The 22,884-nt window shown below is 37.7% G+C and overlaps 1 pseudogene; it reads right to left on the bottom strand.

Annotated features, from left to right (window-relative positions):
- Positions 1 to 6,970: 6,970 nt before the first annotated feature.
- On the bottom strand, positions 6,971 to 8,401 carry LOC114705458 (annotated as a pseudogene).
- Between the last annotated feature and the right edge of the window lie 14,483 nt (positions 8,402 to 22,884).

Genomic DNA, 22,884 nt, shown 5'->3' with positions numbered 1-22,884 from the left:
TATTTTTGCATTCCTAACAGTGTTGCAAAATACTTCCAGTTTTTTTTTTTTTTTTGTGTGTGTGTTTTTGGTTGTGAACCCATATGTCCAGGTTATGGACTTTTTTTCAAGCCACTGATATTGTGGCTTTAGCATCTTAATTACTTCATTCTCTTTTCCATGTTCACACACATACTGTGATGATTTAGCAGCGTTTCCCTAATGGCTCTGGAGAGGAGTATGTTTTCCTATACAGGTTTGCATCTCCAAATCTGACCAATTAATGTCATTATTTAAATAATTTGTTGATTTCTAGGTTAATTTAGAAGCTTTCTATCATTATTGTTGACTTTTCAAAATTATTTAGAACATTGAAATACAAATCCTTTGTTATATATATATGATTTTCATCATTTCCCTTGGTGACATATGTTTTCATTTTCTAAGCAGTATCTTGAATTCCACAAATACTTTCGATCCTATTGAGGTCCAATTTATCAATGTTTACTTCACAAATTATGAATTGTTTAGAATCGTATGTTCAGTTTCTAAGTTTTAAAGGATTTATAACTATCATTGCATTATTGATTTCATTTTTTCTCCATTATGATAACAATATAATTGTGATTTCAGTTCCTCTACCCTTTCTCAGTTGTGTTTTCTGAAATAGTTTCATCTATTTTGGTAAATGTTCCATATGATTTCACAGGCTCTGTGTTTTGCTATTGTATGATAGAAAGGCATCCACCCTCATTAGATCTGGCTGGTTGATGATGCTGTTCTTTTCTTTGTACTCAGTGATTCTTTGTCTGTGAGCTCTAATCATTATTAAGGCAGATATGCAAAGCCTCTGTGGATAGTCATGTAATTCCTGTCATTCCTTTCAGGACTGTCAGTTGTTCCTTGATACTTCAAGACAGTGTTAGCATCATTAGCATCTTGTGAGGCTCTGCATGTAGGAGCATTGTATGTTCTCAGAGAACTTTCTCTTTAATCTTAATGTAACACTGATCTTTAATGTTGGCATTTCTCTCTGAAATCTACATTGCCTGGTGTTAATAGAAACCCTGCATTTCTTGTTCATGGTGCTTGCATCCTTTCTATCGTTTTTTTTAAATTTTATTTCAGCTGCACATAGAATTATGTTGAACAGGATTTCTTCTAGGCAGCATGGCTATGTGTACTGCATTTCTGTTTGCTTTGTCTTTTTAATTTCCTCCTGATAATGCTCAAATTTTAATAGGAGTACTTAGCTATTTATATTTAATGTAGGTCTCTACAGGTTTGTATTTATGCATACAATTTTAATATTTACTGTCTATCTGTTCTATCTGTCATTTCTGGTTTTTATTGTGGACTATCTCCTTTTTCTGCTTTCATTTTAATAATTATTTGCAGTCCATTTTAATATATCTAGTCACAATGTTATTGCACTACTGAGTTAATTTCAATAGGACTTCTGGGGTTCTTATTTTATATTTAATTTTTCAATCTAAAAAATAAATATTTTATTATTTCAAATAAAATGCAACAGACAACATAGTTGAATTAATAAGGCTGCTTGTTGCCTACATTGACAACCTGAGTCTGAGCTCCAGATCTCACAAGATAGAAGAGAACCAGTTATTATGGATTTTCCTGTGACATCTGAAAGCACATCAAGGCACATATAATACCACACATATAAACAAACACATATACATACTTAATTAATTGATGTAATTTTAATAAAAGAGACTCACCACCTAAAATCCATAGAAAACATCATAATGATTAAAAAGTATAGGTTTTTGTTCTTAGCCTTCAGAACTCTGGAACTCAGGCAATCTCTCTTTGTCTGTCTTCCCCCAATGACATGGTTTCAACTGCTCTGCCTCGGATGGGAAGTTAAAAAATTATCCAAGACAAAATTCAGTGATTCAGAAATTAGATAAGAATTTCTCTCCAGCTCCCACTGCCAAGTCCCACCAGTCCCAGAATCCACTTATAAAATAAACACACACACTCTTACATTATTTAAACTGCTTGGCCATTAGCTCAAGACTATCATTGTCTAGCTCTTACTCTTATATTCAGCCCATTTCTATTAATCTTTACTTTGCCACATGGCTCGTGGCTTACCGGTACTTTACATCTTCCTTGTCCTGATGATGGGTCCAGGGGTCTCTTCTCTCCTTTCTCCTTTCTTCATTCTCCTCTCTGTTAGTCCCACCTATACTTCCTGTCTGGCTATTGGCCAATCAGGGTTTATTTACATATAGCGATATCTACAGCACTTCCCCTTTTCTTCTTTTTTAAAAAGGAAGGTTTTAACGTTAACATAATAAAATAATTATATATAACAAAACAATTATCAAGCAAGAATTACAGTTACAATATTAAAGAAGATATCCTATCTATCTTATATTTGTGAGTTTAAGGTTTTATATCTAACTTATCTTTTATCATAACTAAGGAAAATTGTAAATATCTAGTTGTTAACCACATCGAGGACCTCAGAAGGATATAATACTACCTGAGAAATGGGAGAAGGATGCAAGCAACTTTGGGGAGTCTTGCAGGGTAGACAGAGACAGCTGACAGCCTGGACAGTCATCCAAAATTCTCTTGTAAAGTTGAGGCATTTGTCTTCAGCCCACAGGCCTAGAGTCTCTCGTTCACTTTTCTTTGTGTCCTGTAGAATGTCTGGCAGTTTCCTCTGCAAAGCAGGAACCTGAAGGATTATCTTGTCAAGAAAAGTTCAGTGGTCATCCTTCCGTGGGTCTTTCATGTCCAGTCAATCAAGCAGTCTAGGCAAGAACAGTTTCTTGCCCGAATGGCTATCTTTGCCAAGGTGAAGATAAACTCCATATGGAGTGTCTTTGTTGCCCATACTCCTCTCTGAAGTAAATCGGTGCTGTCAAGAGCAGACATGTCTCACTGTCCAGAAAGTCTAATTTTTTAAAACATTTTAAATGCCATATTCTGTAGGTCTTTGAAGTGTTTGAAGACTACCTATCTATCTGAAATATATCTATGTATACCTAGAAGACGTAACTAACATGGCTACAAATATGATTATCATAGATGACTAATTATTAGTCTATTTTTTAATTATCCATTACAATTTTAAATGAGTTACATAAACATAATACCTCACACAAGAATAGAAATATATATACAGTATAACAAAATTAAGTTTAAATTTGTATCAATAAACTAAAATCTATAGCAATGTAAAACATTTTAAACAAGTTGTTACTCTTTAAAAGTAGGTTCATTAATCTACCCTTTCATCCTATCATGTCTAAACTATCCCCTTTTTTTTCTTTAAAAACAGATTGTATTTATCATCAACCTGTTTTGAATTAAAATATTGGTTTTTCTCTGTCCCACACAAGAGGGCTCTTCAGATTTGGGACACACAAGAATCTCTTAACCATTTTTTTTTTTAAGTAATATGTCTGGTTTTAGAGGGGGAGTGAGCCAATTCCATCTCTAAAGCCAGCTTGGTATATTTGGGAATTTGGTCGTAGTTTCTCTTACTACTTCCTGCTGGAGGGGGGCGTTGTGTCTTATGGGGACACAAAGAAAATTTTAGGATTATGGAGTAGTCCATGAGGGTGCATCATCTGAGCCAGTTGCCTGAAACCATTCCGGATGTTGGATCATCTGGGCCATGGTATCACTGGAGACCTTCCAGGGGGTCTTGGCTGGTCAAACCTGATGTATCTTAATCTGGAACAAATCCATAGCCTCTGGCTTTCTGTGGAAACAAAAGCAGACTCTTTTCCAAAGCAACATATCCTTATATCCAAAATTTGAAGTCAAGGTACCTTTAAAATTTACATTTTGGCATAACTCAACAGTTTTTACAATCAAATGATTTTCTTCAGTTACAAATATCAAAGACAACATAATCCAGATTTTCTGTGTGATAGCCATCTTTACGTGGCTTATTACCTTTAATGTTTCTTTAAAGGCTTTATTTTTAAAAACTATCTATTTGTTTATATAACTGTATATATTCCTTTTTTTCTTTTAAGCCTATGTACATTTTACACACATAGTAAACTATTTTATCTGAATCAGTCTTATTGTGAACCTATTGATTTATACTGTAGCATTTTAAGACTGAAATGGCACTGTGGCTGCTGGCTCCTCCCACTTTAGCTTTTTAACATGGCAGTGGTACATTTTTCGCCAGCTCTGGGAGTCATCAAATCTCAGAAATAGTAGATCTAGGCTTTTATCAAAGTAGCGTGTAGCCCAGAAACCTCTTATATATATACTAGTATATATATACTAGTAAAGACTAAATCTACAACACAGTGTAATGTGCCGCTGGCAGAAGCCTCATTCCCACCATATTGCTGCTCAAACACACATGCCAGGAACCCGCCAGTAGTTCAAACCTGCGTTTTGTGATGTCTAGCTGCCCTTATGAGACATGAAGCAGGAACCTGGTTTTGGCTCTGTTGAGAATTGTTTATTAAATATTGTTAGGTTTAAGGTAGAAACTCGAGCTGTTGGGTGCCATTTGTTGCTGGAGAATTTCTCCCAGCTTCCACCGCCAAGTCCCGCCTGTCCCAGAATCCACTTATAAAATAAACACACACACTCTTACATTATTTAAACTGCTTGGCCATTAGCTCAGGCCTATCATTGTCTAGCTCTTACTCTTATATTCAGCCTATTTCTATTAATCTTTACTTTGCCACGTGACTCGTGGCTTACCTGTACTTTACTTCTTCCTTGTCCTGATGATGGGTCTAGGCGGTCTCTTCTCTCCTTTCTCCTTTCTTCTTTCTCCTCTCTGTTTGTCCCACCTATACTTCCTGTCTGGCTATTGGCCAATCAGGGTTTATTTACATATAGCGATATCCACAGCAAAATACATTGATTTGGATGTATGTCATTGGAAAGAACCTGGAAGAATCTAAATGTAGACCTTGTAGAGATTGAAGAAGAATCTTTAGCCTGAAAATATAACTGTTGACACTGAAGGCATTCATTTTAATAATTTTAATAATTATTTGCAATCTATTTTAATACATCTAGTCCAATGTTATTGCATTACTGAGTTAATTTCAGTAGGACTATGATTAGATGAAATGCTGAGGAAACAGCATAAAAGACAAGCGGACTGACCTGGGCACCTAAACTATGTATTCACATAATGGAATCATGGAAATGCACCATGGAAATGGAAAAATCATGGAAAACAAACAATGGGACCTTATGGAAATGCATCATGGAAAGTTCTCAGAAACTGCAATTAGAGATTTAGGAGAGCAGGAAAAAGTGGAGAAAAATGGAATGGAATATAAGAAACATGAATGTCCTAAACAAGAGGAAGAGAGCCTCATTTGATACACGTTGGTTCTTCAGATTGAGGACTCCCAGAACCATGGCAACTCTGCCCATTTGGCTTTATCTAAATTTACCAACACAACCATAGTTTCTTTATGCTGTGGACCTATTCCCACAGTTCTCCTGGAACTATATAATTTTTCATCAAGGTGGTTTCCAGCATCCGTCATCTTAATGGGGAACCTTTGAGTAATGACTTCAGAGTGAATATGAAACTTGGATGAGGGCACCAATTAAAAATTACAGAAGAAAATAAGAGAGAGTAGAAATGGAGAGAAAAGAAAGAATAAAGGGAGGAAAAAAGGAAGGGAGGAACAGGGAAGGAAAGAAGAAGGAAGGAATGTTAGGAGTGTGGAAGAAGAGATTAAAGAGAGATTGAAAGGACCAAGGGAAGGGAGAGTAGTGACAACAAAGAACTTTACCAGATATGCAGGTAGGGAAAGTTCATAAGGAGTCCATGATCCTGTACAATTGTCTGACTCTAAGAAAATTATTGCTTACAAATGAGTGCTTCAGGCTTGAATTTGTGGAGTAAAGGACTGACCTATGATGTGCTGAACCAGCTACACAGGCTCATTGGAGACAAGTATGCCTATCTCTGTTTCTTTGTATCATGGATGTGTCCTGAAACTAATTTTTTTTTTGACACAAAATTCTTTATTGTTACCTGATTATACAGACACAAAGAAACACAATGGCTAGGCTCAGGGACTCATTAACAAAATAAAGACAGTTCACCACTAGACATTTACTATGTAAATCCTAGGGCTCAGCAATACTTTAGGACAGGGCAGGAACCTTTGCCCATCTCCTGGAGGCCTTTACTTGCAGGTGCCCAACCAGAGGATAGGAGCCGTGAAGAATAGTCCCCCATAGTCTGGTGGCCTATTAGCTCAACTTGGTTGTATCTGTCTATGATAGCATTTATCTCTAAGTGGAGGGAAGAGGATGAGAACTCCAAGGACAGCCTGGGATACATTAAAAAAGAGAAAGAGAATGAAAAAGAATGATGCTTATCCCCCATTTTGTTGTTGTTTATTGTCTTTTGTTCTGCTTCAGACATCCCTGATGCCCCCACAGCTCCTCCTAGCCTGACTACACTGGATTGCACTCTGCTGCTCATTCACTAAAACTCCTTTTCTCAAGCCTTGGTTTTGCATATATTGCTACTTTGAAAACTGGACATATAATCCACTGGGAAGGTGCACAATTGGGAAAACAATGTCTCACTAGCTTTAGTTCACTTGAATGTTGAGAGGTCTTCGCCAATAAGAGCTTAGACAAGATAGAATCTTTCCATTCCTGTGTACAGTTAAAGGATTGTCCTCACCATGGGCTTGAGAATCAGATTAATGACTGAGAAGCATACCACAGAGAGATTATCAGGATTTGAGGATCTAACCATTGCTTTATATGTAGAAGAAAGCCCCTGGAGAGCCTGTCCTGACAGGAGCTACATTTGGAAATGTAGAACTCTCTTTCTGACTCCACAACACACAACCTCACTGTCACAATGTGCTCACAATGTCAGTTCCCATGTTCTGTCCCCGCTGCACACAATTTTGTTCCTATCACACTGAACAATGTCTAAAATCAAGTATTCTACACGCCTCTGCATGAGAAGCCTGTCCCCATGCATTCACTTCTTAGTACCCAGGAGGAATTTACAATCAGCAATCACAAAGTATGGTCTCCTGTTCATAGAAATAAGGCTACCACAGTCATAACAGGCATTGTTACCAAAGCAGATTGACTTGGCCTGCCTTACAGTGATGAGTGTTCTTCAGCTCAGCACAAATTGGGAAAGTCCTCTACATTGATATAACCAAAGTGATTACAGAGCTCTTTAGGAGCAGCATACAGCTCCTTAGTCAGCTGGCTTAGGTTGGCACTGTGGTGGAGGTCTTTCAGGACATTTGGTGGGGATGTCATTGTAATAGAAATTGATGCTGGTGAGCTAGGCGCATTGGCTCAGGGCAGGGAAAAGGATCCTGAAGTCAGGGTCCTTCATCCTACAATCTTCTAACTCCAGAGTCAGCAGAGTGTCTGCAACACTCTCTAAGGAAACTATGAGAGGCATGAAATTCAAATCACTTAAAATGACATTTCTCAAGCACTGATGATCAAGCTGACAGTGACTCCACGGGGCAAAGGAATCCAAGTCTGACTGTGAGAACTTGCAGAGAGAGATGAACAGCAACTCCAAGGGGGTCTTCAGGCACCTAAGCAACTGTTTCATGAAGTCATCGTGGAAACAGACTTTATCCATGGTGAGATGCTTGAAACAGTTGAGTTTGGACAACGGAGGAACGATCTTGGTGACACACTTCTCCATGTCAGTAGTAGTCCTTCTTTTGAAGATACGTTCTAGCATGATTTCATGAAGATTACTCATCTTGCAGATGCAAAGCACAAAATTTGCCAGTGTGGAGAGATTACACACTATATTCAGTCCAAACTCCTTGATGAACTCTGTCTATAAATTTTTTAAGACTTTCCTGACTCAGTATACTGATAATGCCCCAATCTTCAGTTCACACAGCACAGCTGCAGGGAACCCCTTCTCGTCTTTGCCCAGTGCAACAATTGTGTTTGGTATTCATCCTGGGGTAACTGAAGTTCAGTGACAACCTTCAAATGCCACCTCAGTGTGCATCTAGAAAGGCTCTTCACTACTTGCTGCTCAGGCAAAGTTTCTGCTGAGTAGTCTCCACCCTCTCTTCCAGTCCACACATTCCAGAAATCATGGTGCATATTCCTCAAGTTAACCACTCTAAGCTTCTGCCTTCTCAGGTGAAACCTCCATTCCAGCCATGTGTCTATTCCATTCAACACAGTCTGGTATGTCTCTAAATGGGGGTTGTTCATCAGCAAACCAACAGGAAGGCAAGGATAGGGCCAGTCTTCCACTGGGGCCTCAATCATCTGTGCTCTTCTCTGAGTGTTGGCCTCTTTGAACAGTGGGGGAAAGAATGTCATTGGCAGATCCTACAGAATAGGCCAAGGTCTCATTCTTCATCAGGCTTTGCACTGCCAGCTGCATGAGTGTGGGTGGGGCCTAGAAGCTCATTCTGAGGAATGTTTAGGGAGATGATCCTGATCTGGTCGCTGGTGACAGGCTCCAAAGCTCTGAGTCTTAAAAATATTTTTAAGGTATTATTTACTCTTGCACAATTCAAAAGATATACCATGATCATCTTTCCCTCTCTTTCTTCCTTCAAAGGACATGGACTGATTGGTCATCTCTCAAAACTCAAGTGTTGAAGTGCTGAGAAGCCTTTACTCATAATAAATTAGAACATAATATGGCCCCATTTTGTAACATTATTGAGATGGGTTATTTTGTTTTCTATTGCTTTAATTAAAATATTTTATTATTTTATTTTTGAGATAGTCTCATACATCTCAGGGTGACCTCAAATTCACTATGTAATAAGAGGATGAACTGAAACTTCTAATATCCCTGATTATACATCCAGAGTGTTGAGATCACAGCCATATCAGTCTTGCTAGGTTTCTGTGATGCTGGCATCAAACCCAGGGCTTCTTCCATTTAATCAGCTGTTCTACATCCCCAGAACTGTTGGTTTTGAGACAGCAACTCATTGTGTAGCCTAGACAGTTATGCACCACAATGCCCTAGCAAATAATCATGTGTTTTTATTTCAGTTAATTAGTTAAAAGGGTCGGCAGGTGGGTTCCATCCAATAAAGCCATTATCTTCATGAGACAGAATACCATCCAGCACGTCTGCAGGGAATACCATGCTTATAAATCCAAGAAGAAAGACCTCAGAAGAGAGCAACTATGCTGATATCTTCATTTCAGATTTCTGCCTTCCATGATTAAAATAAGCACAAGTCTACTCTTTAGCACCCCTATTCCATGCTAATTTGTGTGCAACAATGTAAGACTCCTTGGGAGAACAACTGCTGAAGGGTGATCAACATATCTCTTCTAAATTCTGTGCCAAAGGCATTAAAATGGCTCTAGATGAGCAAGTTGTCTGGGTAGTTTCAGAACAGCATGCACAGTTACTAGAACTCATTGCCTGCAGCTGCTTTGTCTAAGGTGCAGTTATCATGTTCTCCATGTGGCATCTGAGATGGGTGGTAAGTGGAGCCTGAGAATGGGAGTGTACTGGGGACTGAAGATGTATAAATGACAGTGAAATCTTCTCTCAGTCTCTTTGGTCACTATCTGTGTTGGTTAGGCCAATTCTTAGACTCTGGCCCTCATTTTCTTTGTCTATTAAATGAAAGATTGTGATTTCATGAAGCTAAGACATATTTTAAGAATTCATTTATATCCTGAATCTAAGGCTCATGAAACAATGCAGAAAAAGGGAAGAAGGAGTGTAAAAGCCAGAGGATCAAGGAGTTTGCTGTAAGATTGTTTCCCCAGTAATATCAAAAGCTATACCCATAAACTCTCATCAACGTTACTGCCCTAGTATGAGATGAACAAGGACAATACCAATGGATATGCAAAAGTGGATAGGGGAAACCTCAACCACACAAAGAGCTGTAGCCAACTGAGGAAATTTGAGCAAGAGAGGTGGTCTTCCCCAGGTAATAGCAAGTAATGTTATATAAGCTGAGTAATATATGGTGTGTGTGTGTGTGTGTGTGTGTGTGTGTGTGTGTGAATGCAATAAAAATTAATAAAAAAGGAGGCCATGAATTTGAGAAAGATGGATATGTGGGAGGGACTGGAGGAAGGAAAGGTAAAGGAGAAATGTTGTGATTATAGTATAATCTCAAAAATTGTGTGTGTATGTGTGTGTGTGTGTGTGTAAAATGCATTTAATGTTTTCATTCTGTACATCTGTGATTCCATGAACCTAAGCAAAAAGCTAGTCATGGTTAATTCCCTAGACAGGCATGGTGGTTACCCTCAGGGGGCTGATAATTAAATAAAAATCCCTATCATAACTAATGAGAAACTTGTAATATAAAACCAATCTCGCTCAACTATGAAGCATAGAAGTTTTACAATGCCTTCTTTGCTCAACAATTCTTCAAGAAAACACTCTCCTGCTCCATCCTTGGCCTTGTGCAGCGGTGGTAACAAGCATAGCCTTTCCATCCTTCTATCACTGGCATTTCTATCATCTTCTTCCTGGATTCCCTGGGTTCTTTTTCACAGTAAACCTTTCATAAAACAATGCCTGCCTGTCCCACTGCACTGTGGCTGAAGAGCAAGATGACTTGTTTCAACCTGGCTGCTGCCTCTGGGGTCCATTGTTTCTTCTCTAACCATATGTCATTGTTCCAGATGGTGCCTGCCTCCAAGTCTTATTTTCTCCTAATTATGTCACAAACTGTCTTGTTGGGACACATTCTACAGGTGTACATTTCTTTCTGCTTCTTCCTTGGAGGTTTATATTGGTTGAGACTAGCTCTAAAACTTTGTTACTTCTGTTAAGATTTTAGAATTTCAAAGATTTTAGAATTTCACTAGGAATCATACAGATCTTTAGTTAAATGAAAATGGACTCGTTATGAAAATAGGCATTTCAGGATAACTTTTTTTTTTTTTTTACATTTTCAGATATTATATGAAAGAGTCCTGAAATATGTTTAATTGTGACAATTCCACTTAAGGAATTGTCTTAGTCTTAAGGAAAAAATCACAAGCATGCATTCTAATGTAATGGACACGATGAGTCATTTCATCAAACTGTCCATCAATCTACCTTCCATCTCTGTATCATTTACCTACCTATAAATCATATACCTACTTATCTGTTCATACATTCTCCATCTTCTGTCATGTTATAATCTTCATTATAAATTGTATATTAAGTCTGGAACATGAATGTTCCACATCAATGCTTACAATGAAGTACAAATCTATTTTAAGTATCATATGTATTAATCACATTCCACATCACAGATCACAGAGAAGCATATATCTTTTATGCCACAAAGAAAATCCTTATCTGCTTGATTTGGATGAGTCAAGTAGGACTTCCCAGGAATATTTGCTTATTTGAAATAGGAAAATAGATTTTATAGCATAATATCTAATTTTATAGATGAATAGCAAAATGCTTTTTAAGCAAAACCATGAAAGTAACAATATTTATCAAGAAGATTTGGGTTCATATCCTAATAATGTTGTTGTTTCTTTGGTTGAGGAGAAAATTTTTACTATTGATATGAGGAAGAGTACAGTTAAAGGATTTGGAAGAGTCCAGAGCAAGGAGAGAAAGTAATGCACTGAACATGGCCAGTAGAATGAATGGGGCCATGAGAGGACAGAGAAAGCATAAGATTGAGGCAGATTAAAAAAAGGGAGGGAACAAAGGAGGCAGAGAGAGGACCAAGAGTGAGAGAAATGAGAGCTAAGAGGGCAAAGAGAACCAAGAGGAACAGCAATGCTATTTCTTAAACACCACTTGCTTTATGTTTCATTATCACTAAGGTAATTTCATTCCTGCAATACAATATGTATTATGTTTGCAGAGAGTTGAAATTCAGGACTCAGTGAATGGCATTGCTACACACTTTGGGGGATGCTACTGTTGATTCTTCTTCATGTTGTCAGATAAGTATCTGTCCTACACACTGTTCCACTAGAATGTCTTCCCTCCTGAACCTTCAGATCAACTTATTCCCACAAACTATCTCTTAATAAGAGCTCAACACCCCTTTTTGGTAAGTAAAGTAAATTTCCTTAGGAGACAAAGTTATTTTGGGATCCATTCATTAAATAATAGAAAAAAAACCCAGAGATTTGGAAAAACTAAATTATATTTATGTTCTCTTGAGACACCAAGTTCTTCCTTTTCCGTGGAATGACTTGCTCAAATATTTTAATCCCTTTATTGTGAAGCTTTTAATATTTTATTTTTCATTTTCTTCTACAAAGGCATCATATTCTATTTCTGGATACTTTGCTACTGATAGAACATGACTCTGTTCCATAGTGTACCATTAAGTATGCATATGTATTAGCTCAGGGTTTCAAGGTCATTGCCTCAGCTCTGTACAAATAGAAACTGGAAAAAAGAGGTTGAAGAGAAACCAAAAAGAACTTAACTGAGTTACACAAAACAACTAGGCAATATAATAAAGATTCTCATGTCCCCGTGGGAAAGGATAGAGTTATAAGATGATATAGAATGTTTAGCCACTCCGAGTACTGGGGCTCATATGAAGCAGTAATACAGAACATGTTACAGGACAAAGATTGTTATTTTTTACTTATGTTTATAGAACACACACTTGGGTTTTCCTAGCAGTTGAGATTTTAGTACTAGAAGGATGGGCTGGAGTGGTGCCATCAGTGTTAGACTAATGGTGTTTTTTTCTGCATTGACCATGTCCTCTAGCTATTCAGGGTCAAACTGGATTGGAAGCTGTGGTCAGAGTCCTCTATTTTAGGTCTAAATCAATTATATTGATCAACTTAAGCAAATTCAACATATCAGAAAAGATGGAAATCCCAAAGAAAATAACACAGTTAACTCAATGCAACCAACATAAAATTCCATAAATACATATTACTTGAACTTATTATGACCTATGGATGCTCATTGTCAAACATTATTTTGATGATAAATAATGAATTATGCATTGCTATGAATCTAGATCCCCAAGAATATTGTGAGCTGGTCTCAGAACATAGCTTACTGACTTCCATTAGTTAAAAACAAATACAGTCATTCCCTGCTTTCCTATTTTGATTCCTTGTTTTGTTTAGTTCCAAGGACATAAAATAATAACAATTGTCGATGCTTTTTTCTTCTTTTTTTTTTTTATCAAGGAGATCTTTGAAGAGCCCCCCATTCTTTCCATGAACTCTATACCTCTGGGCTATCAACTGTAATTAACTGATAATATTCTTACACTAGATATAAACTCTAAGAAATGTCTCCATCTCTATTTCAGAGAAATCACCTCACAACCGTCATATTCATCCTATATTCAATTAATAGTCAGAGAATGCTTCACTGAACAACTTTTGATAAGTATTCGGGGAAGAAACATGCATACCTGCATATCTTTCCCAGAAAATAGAGCAGGGATAAGATGGCTAAAAGGATGAGGATGTATATTGCCAAGCCTGAGAATTAGATCCAATTCCTGGAGTCCACATGGAAAAGGGAGAAAATCAGTTTAAGAGTTGTCTTCTCAGTTGCTTGGCTTGACCTGCTTTTTTATTTTATTTGATTAATTAATTAATTTATATTTATTTATTTTAATATTTTTTCCTTTTATTTTATTTTACAATACCATTCAGTTCTACATATCAGCCACGGATTCCCTTGTTCTCCCCCCTCCTGCACCCTTCCCTTCCCCCAGTATATACCCCATTCCCACCTCCTCCAGGGCAAAGCCTCCCCCGAGGACTGAGATCGACCTGGTAGACTCAGTCCAGGCAGGTCCAGTCCCCTCCTCCCAGACTTAGCCAAGTGTCCCTGCATAAGCCCCAGGTTTCAAACAGCTAACTCATGCAATTAGCACAGGACCTGGTACCACTGCCTAGATGCCTCCCAAACAGATCAAGCCAATCAACTGTCTCACCCATTCAGAGGGCCTGTTCCAGTTGGGGGTCCCTCAGCCTTTGGTTCATAGTTCATGTGTTTCCATTCTTTTGGCTATTTGTCCCTGTGCTTTATCCAACCTTGGTTTCAACAATTATCATTCATATAAACCCTCCTCTTTCTCGCTAATTAGACTCACGGAGCTCCACCCGGGGCCTAGCCGTGGATCTCTGCATCCAGATTCCTCAGTCCTTGGATGGGGTTTCTGGCACGACTATTAGGGTGTTTGGCTATCCCATCACCAGAGAAATTAGACATCAAAACGACCAACTGTCCAATTAAGAAATGAGCTATAGAACTAAACAGAGAATTCTCAGCAGAGGAAACTCAAATGGTTGAAAGACATTTAAGGAATTGCTCAACATCCCTAATCATCAGGGAAATGCAAATCAAAAAAATTCTGAGATACCACCTTATGCCTGTCAGAATGGCTAAGATCAAAAACACTGAAGACACTTTATGCTGGAAAGGATGTGGAACTAGGGAAACTCTCCTCCACTGCTGGTGGGAATGCAAGCTTGTACAACCACTTTAGAAATCAATATGGCGCTTTCTTAGAAAATTGGGAATCAATCTCCCCCAAGATCCAGCTATACCACTCTTGGGCATATGCCCAAGAAATTCTCAATCATACCACAAGAGCACTTGCTCAGCTATGTTCATATCAGCATTGTTTGTAACAGCCAAAACCTGGAAACAACCTAGATGCCCTTCAACTGAAGAATGGATCAATAAATTGTGGCACATATACACAATGGAATACTACTCAGCAGAGAAAAACAATAACATCAAATGGATGGATCTAGAAAAAATCACCCTGAGTGAGGTAACCCAAACTCAGAAAGACAAATATGGTATGTACTCACTCATAGGAGGATACTAGATGTGGAACAAGAATGACTGGACTGCTACTCACATCACCAGGGAGGCTACCTGGAAAACAGGACCCCAAGAAAGACATGGGGATCGCCCAATGACAGAGAAATAGCTGAGATCTACATGAACAACCTGGACATGAGTGGGAGTAATGAAGGGCAAGGGTCTAGGGAAAGAGAGCCTGTGGTAGTGGGAGATCCCAGCTGGATCAAGAACGGAGAGGGAGAACAAGGAATAGGAGACCATGGTAAATGAAGACCACATGAGAAAAGGAAGAAGCAAAGCACTAGAGAGGCCCACAGAAATCCACAAAGATACCCCAACAATAGACTGCCGGCAATGGTCAAGAGACAGCCGTAGCTTGACCTGCTTAAGGGACCCCTGGCAGTGGGATCAGGATCCATCCCTGCTCATGAGCAGGCTTTTGTAGCCCAGTGCCTATGGTGGGACACCTTACACAGCTTTGGTGCAGGGGAAGGGGCTTGGACCTGCCTCGCCTGAATGTACCAGGCTCTGTTGCCTTGCCATGGAGGAGGTGGGAATTGGAGATGGGTTGTGGGGGGAAGGCTGGGGCATGGGAGGAGAGAGGAGAGGGACACTTGTGGTTGGTATGTAAAGTGAACAGAAAATTTCTTAATAAAAAAAAAAAAAAAGAGTTGTCTTCTGACCTTCACTCCTGTGCCATGCCACTCCAGGGTGCCCTTATCTCATGGACACACACACACACACACACACATACAAATAAATAACTATTAAATGCTAATTTAAAAATGTTATAGAAAAGAGAACAGAGAAGCAAATGAGAAGGAGTACACTCAGCATCATCTATAGAGCCTACATTTTCTAGAAAGCCATTATTATATGAATAATAAAATCAGTGCAGAAATAACTAGAGAAGATCTTATTGACCAATATTGATAATCAAAACACATGTAAAAGCAGTACCAATATAATATTACCCTGAATCTTACAGTATATAACATGGTTACTTTGTTATGAGCCATTGTGTGCTTTTTTCCACCAGAATGAAAGGTTGATTTGCTTCTTGAAAATCAACAGTTTATTATTATAAAATAATTAATAAGTGTTTATTATTTTATTAATTATTTGCCATAATAATTTAATGTTCATCCACTATGACATCTCCCTGTATGCATAAAAGACAAAAACTTCTTGAATCTGACAAGTTAAAGCTTGAAAATCCTACAGCTGGCATACTTGATGATCAGAGGTAGCATATAAAGGAAGGTGCCAGTGTCTATGGTTCTTATCCGACAGAGTACTGGAGACTCTGAATGAAAAACCTATAGATTTTAAGTTGACAGACCTGCTTTTCAATGGGTGCAATGTTAAAGACACACTGGGATTTACACCATGGTATCTATGGCAAAATTTTACAGTTAATAATGTAGGGGGCGGTGAGTAGGATCCTTGCAAATTTTTGGCAAGCAAATATTTCTTAGCTGAAATAGTGAGGCATAAGTCCTTTCTAATCTGCTTATATTTCATCAGAACACAAAATTTTAGCTCTTCTAATGCCTTGATTCAGGAACAAAGATTTACTCAAAATTTCAAGAGAATGTTCAGTTATTATAATCCTACGAAGGGTTTAAGATCTCCTCCGACTCAATTATAAGAGAAAGAGTGGGTATGGGGAGAGGATTTTATTGATAAAGTGCTTGATATGCAAGTGTGAATTTCTGAGTTCAGATCCCCAGTGCTCCTGTAAAAAGCCTGGCACAGAGATGCCTGTCTATAATTCCAGCTCTGAGAATGCAGGCACAGGAGGAATCCAGTGGCTTGCTTTCCAGTCAGTCTAGCTGAAGCAGCAAGGCTCACGTTCATGGAGAGACTATGTCCCAAAAAGAAATAAAAGGTAGAGAGTTATTGAGGAAAACAACCACATCAACCTGCACACATGTGCACAGCCCCCCTCCCACATACACAAGCATGATCACTTACATACACATACAAAACAGGAATATAAATTACGTAACCAATAGTAGACAGAAGGAGATATTATATCAAAACTATACTAGTACACAATAATCATCTGAAAGACTGAGCAGAATTATTGATTATAAGATAATACAAGTTGATGCCACACAGAGGTGTGCATATCTGCCAGAATGGCTAAAAGGTAGCTAATGCCAGTGGTAATGAAAATGGAACAATCACATTTATATCATTTTATTTTCAGTGAAATGGCATTGCCACATTTAAAAATTGGCACATAACCATGAAGTTTGTTAGCACCGAACTTGTACCCTTGTGGATCCCTGTCTCCTGGTCATGAAGTACATGGTATTCAGCATGCCCCATGAGGCCTCTGAACACCTTAAAATATCAGCACGTGTATTTGAAGTATAATAAAGATTGTTGTTTGCTTTCTTTACTCTTTTTTGCTTCACGTCCTAAAATGAGAAAACAGCTGCTAATGGACAAATTAACATTAGCAATTAAAACAAAACAAAACAAAAAGCCAACAAACAACACAAACATTTTAGCAAGCTTGAGAATATGGGTCCTATCAGCCTCTTGTCATCAAAAGGGCTTTATACATCTCAGTCTCTGGTTTTATTATAGTACAAGACATTAAACATTTGTCCTGTTTTGAGTTTCTTTTTTTCCAGGCAAAGTCTGTATTTCCTTCATGTACTTCTCTTCTACCTCTTCTCTGCATTTGTCCTCACACTCTTTGTCTTTCAAAAAATATAATAACATATCACATATTTAACATTTTCCTCTGGATCCCAAAGGGGAAATGGGTTGCTTATCCAAAGTCAGATTAATTTAATCATGGAAAAAATCCATAGCTGTGACCTGAAATATGACTGCAATGATGGCTACACTTATTTAAGTATCCAGAAAGATGCCATTGCTTCATACACTTTGGGGATAAGACCTTTATCTGCATGTCTCTCATGGCTTCTCATACATTCATAGTGGCACATCTCACTCAGAATGGAACAATGTAAGTAAAGACTGATTAGTTAGGCAACCAGGTATTTGCTTCTGCATTTTAGCATAAACAATAATAATTTTGCTCTAATTGTTGCTCTTGGTTTCTTAAAAGAAGTGTCCTCATGCACTGGACATTTTAAGAACAGACACAAGGAGTCACAAGTATACAGTGATAGGGTGTAGTTAAATAGTTCATTGACCTTTAAAAAGTCAGGACTGATGCTGAGTGGTGGTGATGTATACCTTTAATTCCAGCACTAGGGAGGCAGAGGCAGGCAGATCTCTGTGAGTTTGAGGCTAGCCTGGTCTACAAAGCGGGTTCCAGGAAAGGCACAAAGCTACACAGAGAAACCCTGTCTTGAAAAACCAAAAAAAAAAAAAAAAAAAAAAAAAAAAGTCAAGACTGCACATTGTCATAATTGATAGGCTTCTTTATTGTAAAGAGCCATTTGCTAGGACTCTTTCAATTGCTTGTAGCTGAAAGTATGCAATAGGCATATGGTACTTTCTGATGACCTGTCCTGGTTGTCCACAGGGAAGGCAGACTTTAATGGTACAGCTCCTTCTACTTCTCCTACAGAATGCTCTACTGCTTCTTTTACTAACACCATTCCCTCCTCTTGTATTTATTCAATTTAACTCTTTTTTCATACAATGTGTTGGAAACCTATTCTTCTACCTCTTCCAACTCCTCCTAGGTCCTTCATCTTTACTTCCCAGCTTCATGCTCTTACTCTCTTGAAAAGTAAGCAAAGATAAACATGACAAAACAAACAAACAAACAACAACAAAAAGCACACCCAAAAACATGAAGCCCATTTTATGTTTGCCAGTACTGCTGGGAATGGGGCATGTCCTGGACTCTGGTGGATATACCCAGTGTTACTCTATTAGAGAAAAAATAACTTTCCTTTTGCAGCAGGTATCAACTACAAATAGCTTCTTGGTTATGGGTAGGAATCTGTGCCTACTTCCCCTTGTTGGTGCTGGGATTTTGTCTGGCTTGACCTTTTGCTGGGACTGCTGTAACAGTCTTTGTAAATTCATATGTACACTACTCCTGTTGTGTCTGAACAAAATGCTTTCTCTTTGTAGTTAGACAACACCTCTAATTCTTATAATCTTTTTGTCTCCTCTTCCTTATAGTTTTCTGAGACCTAAGTAAAGGAATTTGATAAAGACATCCAATTTAAAGCTGAGTGCTCCAAAGTCTTTTACTCTCTGAAGATTATCCTGTTGTGGGTTTCTGTGTTAATTACCATATTCTTCAAAAAAAGAAGCTTCTCTGCTGAAAGTTAAGTGATGCACTGAACTCTGGGTATATGTCTTAGTTAGGTGAAAGATATTATGGCTATGAGAAATTTTTATAAAGGAAAACATTTAAAGGGGACTGGCTTACAGTTCAGAGGTTTAGTTCATTGTCATCATGATAGGAAGCATGGTGGCATGTAGGCAGACATAGTACTAGAGAAGTAGCTGAGAGTTCTACATCCAGATCTGAACCTAACAAGAAGACAGAGTGATACTGAGCCTGGCTTGTGCATCTGAAACCTCAAAGCTGATCTCCAGCAACACACTTCCTCCAACAAGGTCACATGTACTCTAACAAGGCGACACCTCATAATAGTACCAATCCCTATGAACCTATGGGAGACATTTTCATCCAAACCACCAGAGTATAGCAGTAAGCCCGTAAGAGTCATTTTATTGCCATTTCAGTAAACTATTAGACTAAAGCTTCTAAGGTGACACCAGCTAAATTTCTCCAGGTTTGATGATGTCCTTAAGTAGTGTCTTCAGCAATAGAACTTGAGCATCATGTTATAGAGAGAAATCAGTATCATTGCCTATATCCTGCAATGTTGGTTGGAGTCTGTGAGACACCTCTGGCAACCATATGTGACCCATTCCTGGACTTAGCAGTTTTACTTGTTTGCAAAAGATTTCTAGTTGGGGCATTGTCCCTCCCATTATGTGGTAACAATTCCATCTAAATTTCTCTCATAAACATACATATTACAGGAAGCATCTACAGTAGTAAGTTGCCATATGATTTTCAGAAGGCTTTTAGTATTAACAATCTTTTCAAAGTACATTGCATGCTAGCCAAACCAAAATATGCCTCAGGATAAACTAAATCTCGTTACCTCTTCTTTGAGTCACAACAAGTTAACACATACAGAGGCTTCCTTCTTTAATTCCGGAATTGTTCCTTTACCATTATTATATTATTTTGCTTTCTATTGTTTGATAAAACACCATGACCAAGGCAACTTATAGAAGGAAGAGTTTATTTGATCTTATGGTTCCAGAAGGATACAAGTCTATCACCATCATGGAAGATATGATGACTGGAGCAGTAAACTGAGAGTTCACATCTTAAACTACAAGAGGAAGCAGAAATAACGAACTGGAAATGGATTTAGAAACCTCACAGTCCACCCCTATTTATGTACTTCCTCCAGCAAGGCCACATTTTCTAGACCTCAGCAACTGCTTCACCAATTGGGAACCAAGTATTCAAATGTTGAATCCTTGGGAGAGGTTCTCATTCACACCATAACAGTGCTTAACTTTATTCCCTCTTAAAAGAAAGACCAACTTCTTTACATATTCATTGCACTCAGTCGAAGGGAAGAACTATTTCTAGTCATTGATGCAACTTTATGTTTAATATTATTTTTAACATGTAGACTATTCTCAGATCATAAGCTGAATAAATTATAATACAAAGTTAAGGGTATTATAGAGTGTATAAATTGGAAAATAGGAATAGAAAATATGTGAATTCACTTTTTAAAAGTTTCTTGGCTAATTATAATTCTTTTTATTCCAATGGCATCTAAGGTGAATTATTACAAAGTTGATATTTTGGAGAACATCCTGTTTCAAATTCTGTTGCTTATATTAACGATCCTATTTTATTTTTTAACTGCTAGGGGAATAAAAGTACAATTTGCCAGGAATATGCCTCAATTTTGAGGACATGAAGAAGAACGAATAAATAACTTTTAATCGTTTAGGGAGGAAAAAAATGAATGGAATTTTCATAGACACATATGACTGTTACTGAAATTGTGAACAAACTGTGGAGGAGGCATACCTCTGCTAAAAGATCTGCATAATGGGTCACTTAAGCTATCTGAAAAGGACAGGAAAGTCTTACATTAATTGAGATGCTAATGGTGATAAACATCTTGTTCTAGTTTAATTTTCTTTACTGTGATACATTGCCTGATCCCTCACCCTCAAAAAAAAAAAATCACTTAGCAGGTGAAGGTGCTTATTTAATTTTACAATTCCTGGTTATAATCCATCATTCTGAGCAAGTCAAGGCAGAAATTTCAAATGACTATTCACAACATACCCCAAGCCAATAGCAGAGAGAAATGAATACACACATGCTCACTTGTATACTTGTGTTCAGTTAGATTTCTCCACTCATAGAGGTAAGGGTGTTGTGCCTAAAGAATGATGCCACCTACACCAGTGTGCCCTTGAAAAGGAAAATACATTCAGCTGAGTATGAGCTAATGGCAAGTGATCATAGAATAATTAAGAGAATGAGTAAATGTCATTATAGGTGGGTTGATTAGATAAGGCTGAATAATTAAAAGAGAAAAGAAAAAAAGATCAACACTAGTACTTGAAGCATTTATGTTTTCAGACACATGGTTCTCATGAACTTTCTTAAAATGGCAGGGACACCAGCTTATATCTGCACTTCCTGTAGATTCTGTTGCTTCATCCCTTCAAATTTAGGAACCCCTGCAGCCAATTTCCTTTAGGAAATGCATTTTCTTGTTATTTGATTTTTAAATAAAAATTGGAAATCAATCTAAACTTAATTATTTGCTGCATAATTTGACTCTGTAAAAATTGTTAATATTAAATGAGGTTTTGAGTTTTCCTTTTTTATTTTTGAAGTAGAATGTATTGACCTGAATATTAAATTTCCTTGGTTATTTGCAAAGCTGGCTCTTTCTTTTGAGCTAGAATTTCAATTCTGGCATTTGTTTAATCAGTTACCTGCTATAGAAGAGACTTGGTGAATAGAAGCATTGTATACTTTTTATAAAATTAATTATATGTGAGAAATTATATGTCAAAAGCAAGGAGAAAGCTGGCAAGATTTGTATGGCAGTGATGAAAGACAGAGGAGCAGATGAAAGAGTGTTAATAGGGAGGGAAGGAGTCATCACCATGCTGACCATATGGCTCTAACACAGGTGAACTCCACTGCTTACCTCTCTAGGTGATAAGTAGCTGTATTAGTTATGTTGGTGCTGCTATAACAGGATACCTAAGAATAGATAATCTATAGAATAGCAGTTCATTTCTTACATTTTTGTAGACTGGAAAGACCACAGAGGCATATTTGCTGAGCACAGTCTAAAAGTATCATCACATGTGGGAAGGCAGAAAGACAAAAGGACATGTAGCAGGTCAAGGAAAGGGTCAAACTCATCCATATAGAAATCTGCTTTGACCACAGCCAACAATTGTAATAATAGTGTTCCTCAGTTTATGAAAACAGAGCCCCCAGGACTTAATTCCTCCAAAAGGCCCTACCTCTCAGTATCATTATATGAGGATTACGTTTCCAACACATGAAATTTGAAAGGTAAACACGGGGAATAGCAGTAGCATATCTCAGGGAGATGAGGATGATCTAAATAATACCATTCTCATTTTTTACAGAAATAAAATGATATCAGATATGAAAAACTAACATCACATACAGGATTAATGATAGTCAAACTTGACACAAGAGTTCACTTTCACTAACACTGTTTTCAGAAAAGAAAATAAACAAGCCTTTGTTTATTGTGAAAATTATCTTTCCTACAGCAAAACTATTTTACTAATCAGACTAACAAGGGGAATAATCTATAAATACTCTATTCTTTGTGCTTCTTCTACAACACATTATGTTATGACTTGTGAAGTAAAATGATTGTACCACATGCATCTAAAGTCATTAAATAATAACAATGGGGACAAGGGCTGTCCCTAATGCTTTGGCTGGCTTTAGGAATCTATTCCTCATATTGAATTGCCTCACCCAGCTTTAATATAAGGGGGTGTGTTTAGTCATAGTACTGCTTGACATGCCCTGTTTTCTTGATACCCATGGGAGACCTATGCATTTCTGAACA

This window comes from Peromyscus leucopus, chromosome 20, assembly GCF_004664715.2.
Source record: "Peromyscus leucopus breed LL Stock chromosome 20, UCI_PerLeu_2.1, whole genome shotgun sequence".
NCBI classification, from domain to species: Eukaryota; Metazoa; Chordata; class Mammalia; order Rodentia; family Cricetidae; genus Peromyscus; species Peromyscus leucopus.
The sequence above is the reverse complement of the archived record's forward strand: the minus strand, read 5'-3'. Positions and strand labels throughout refer to the sequence as shown.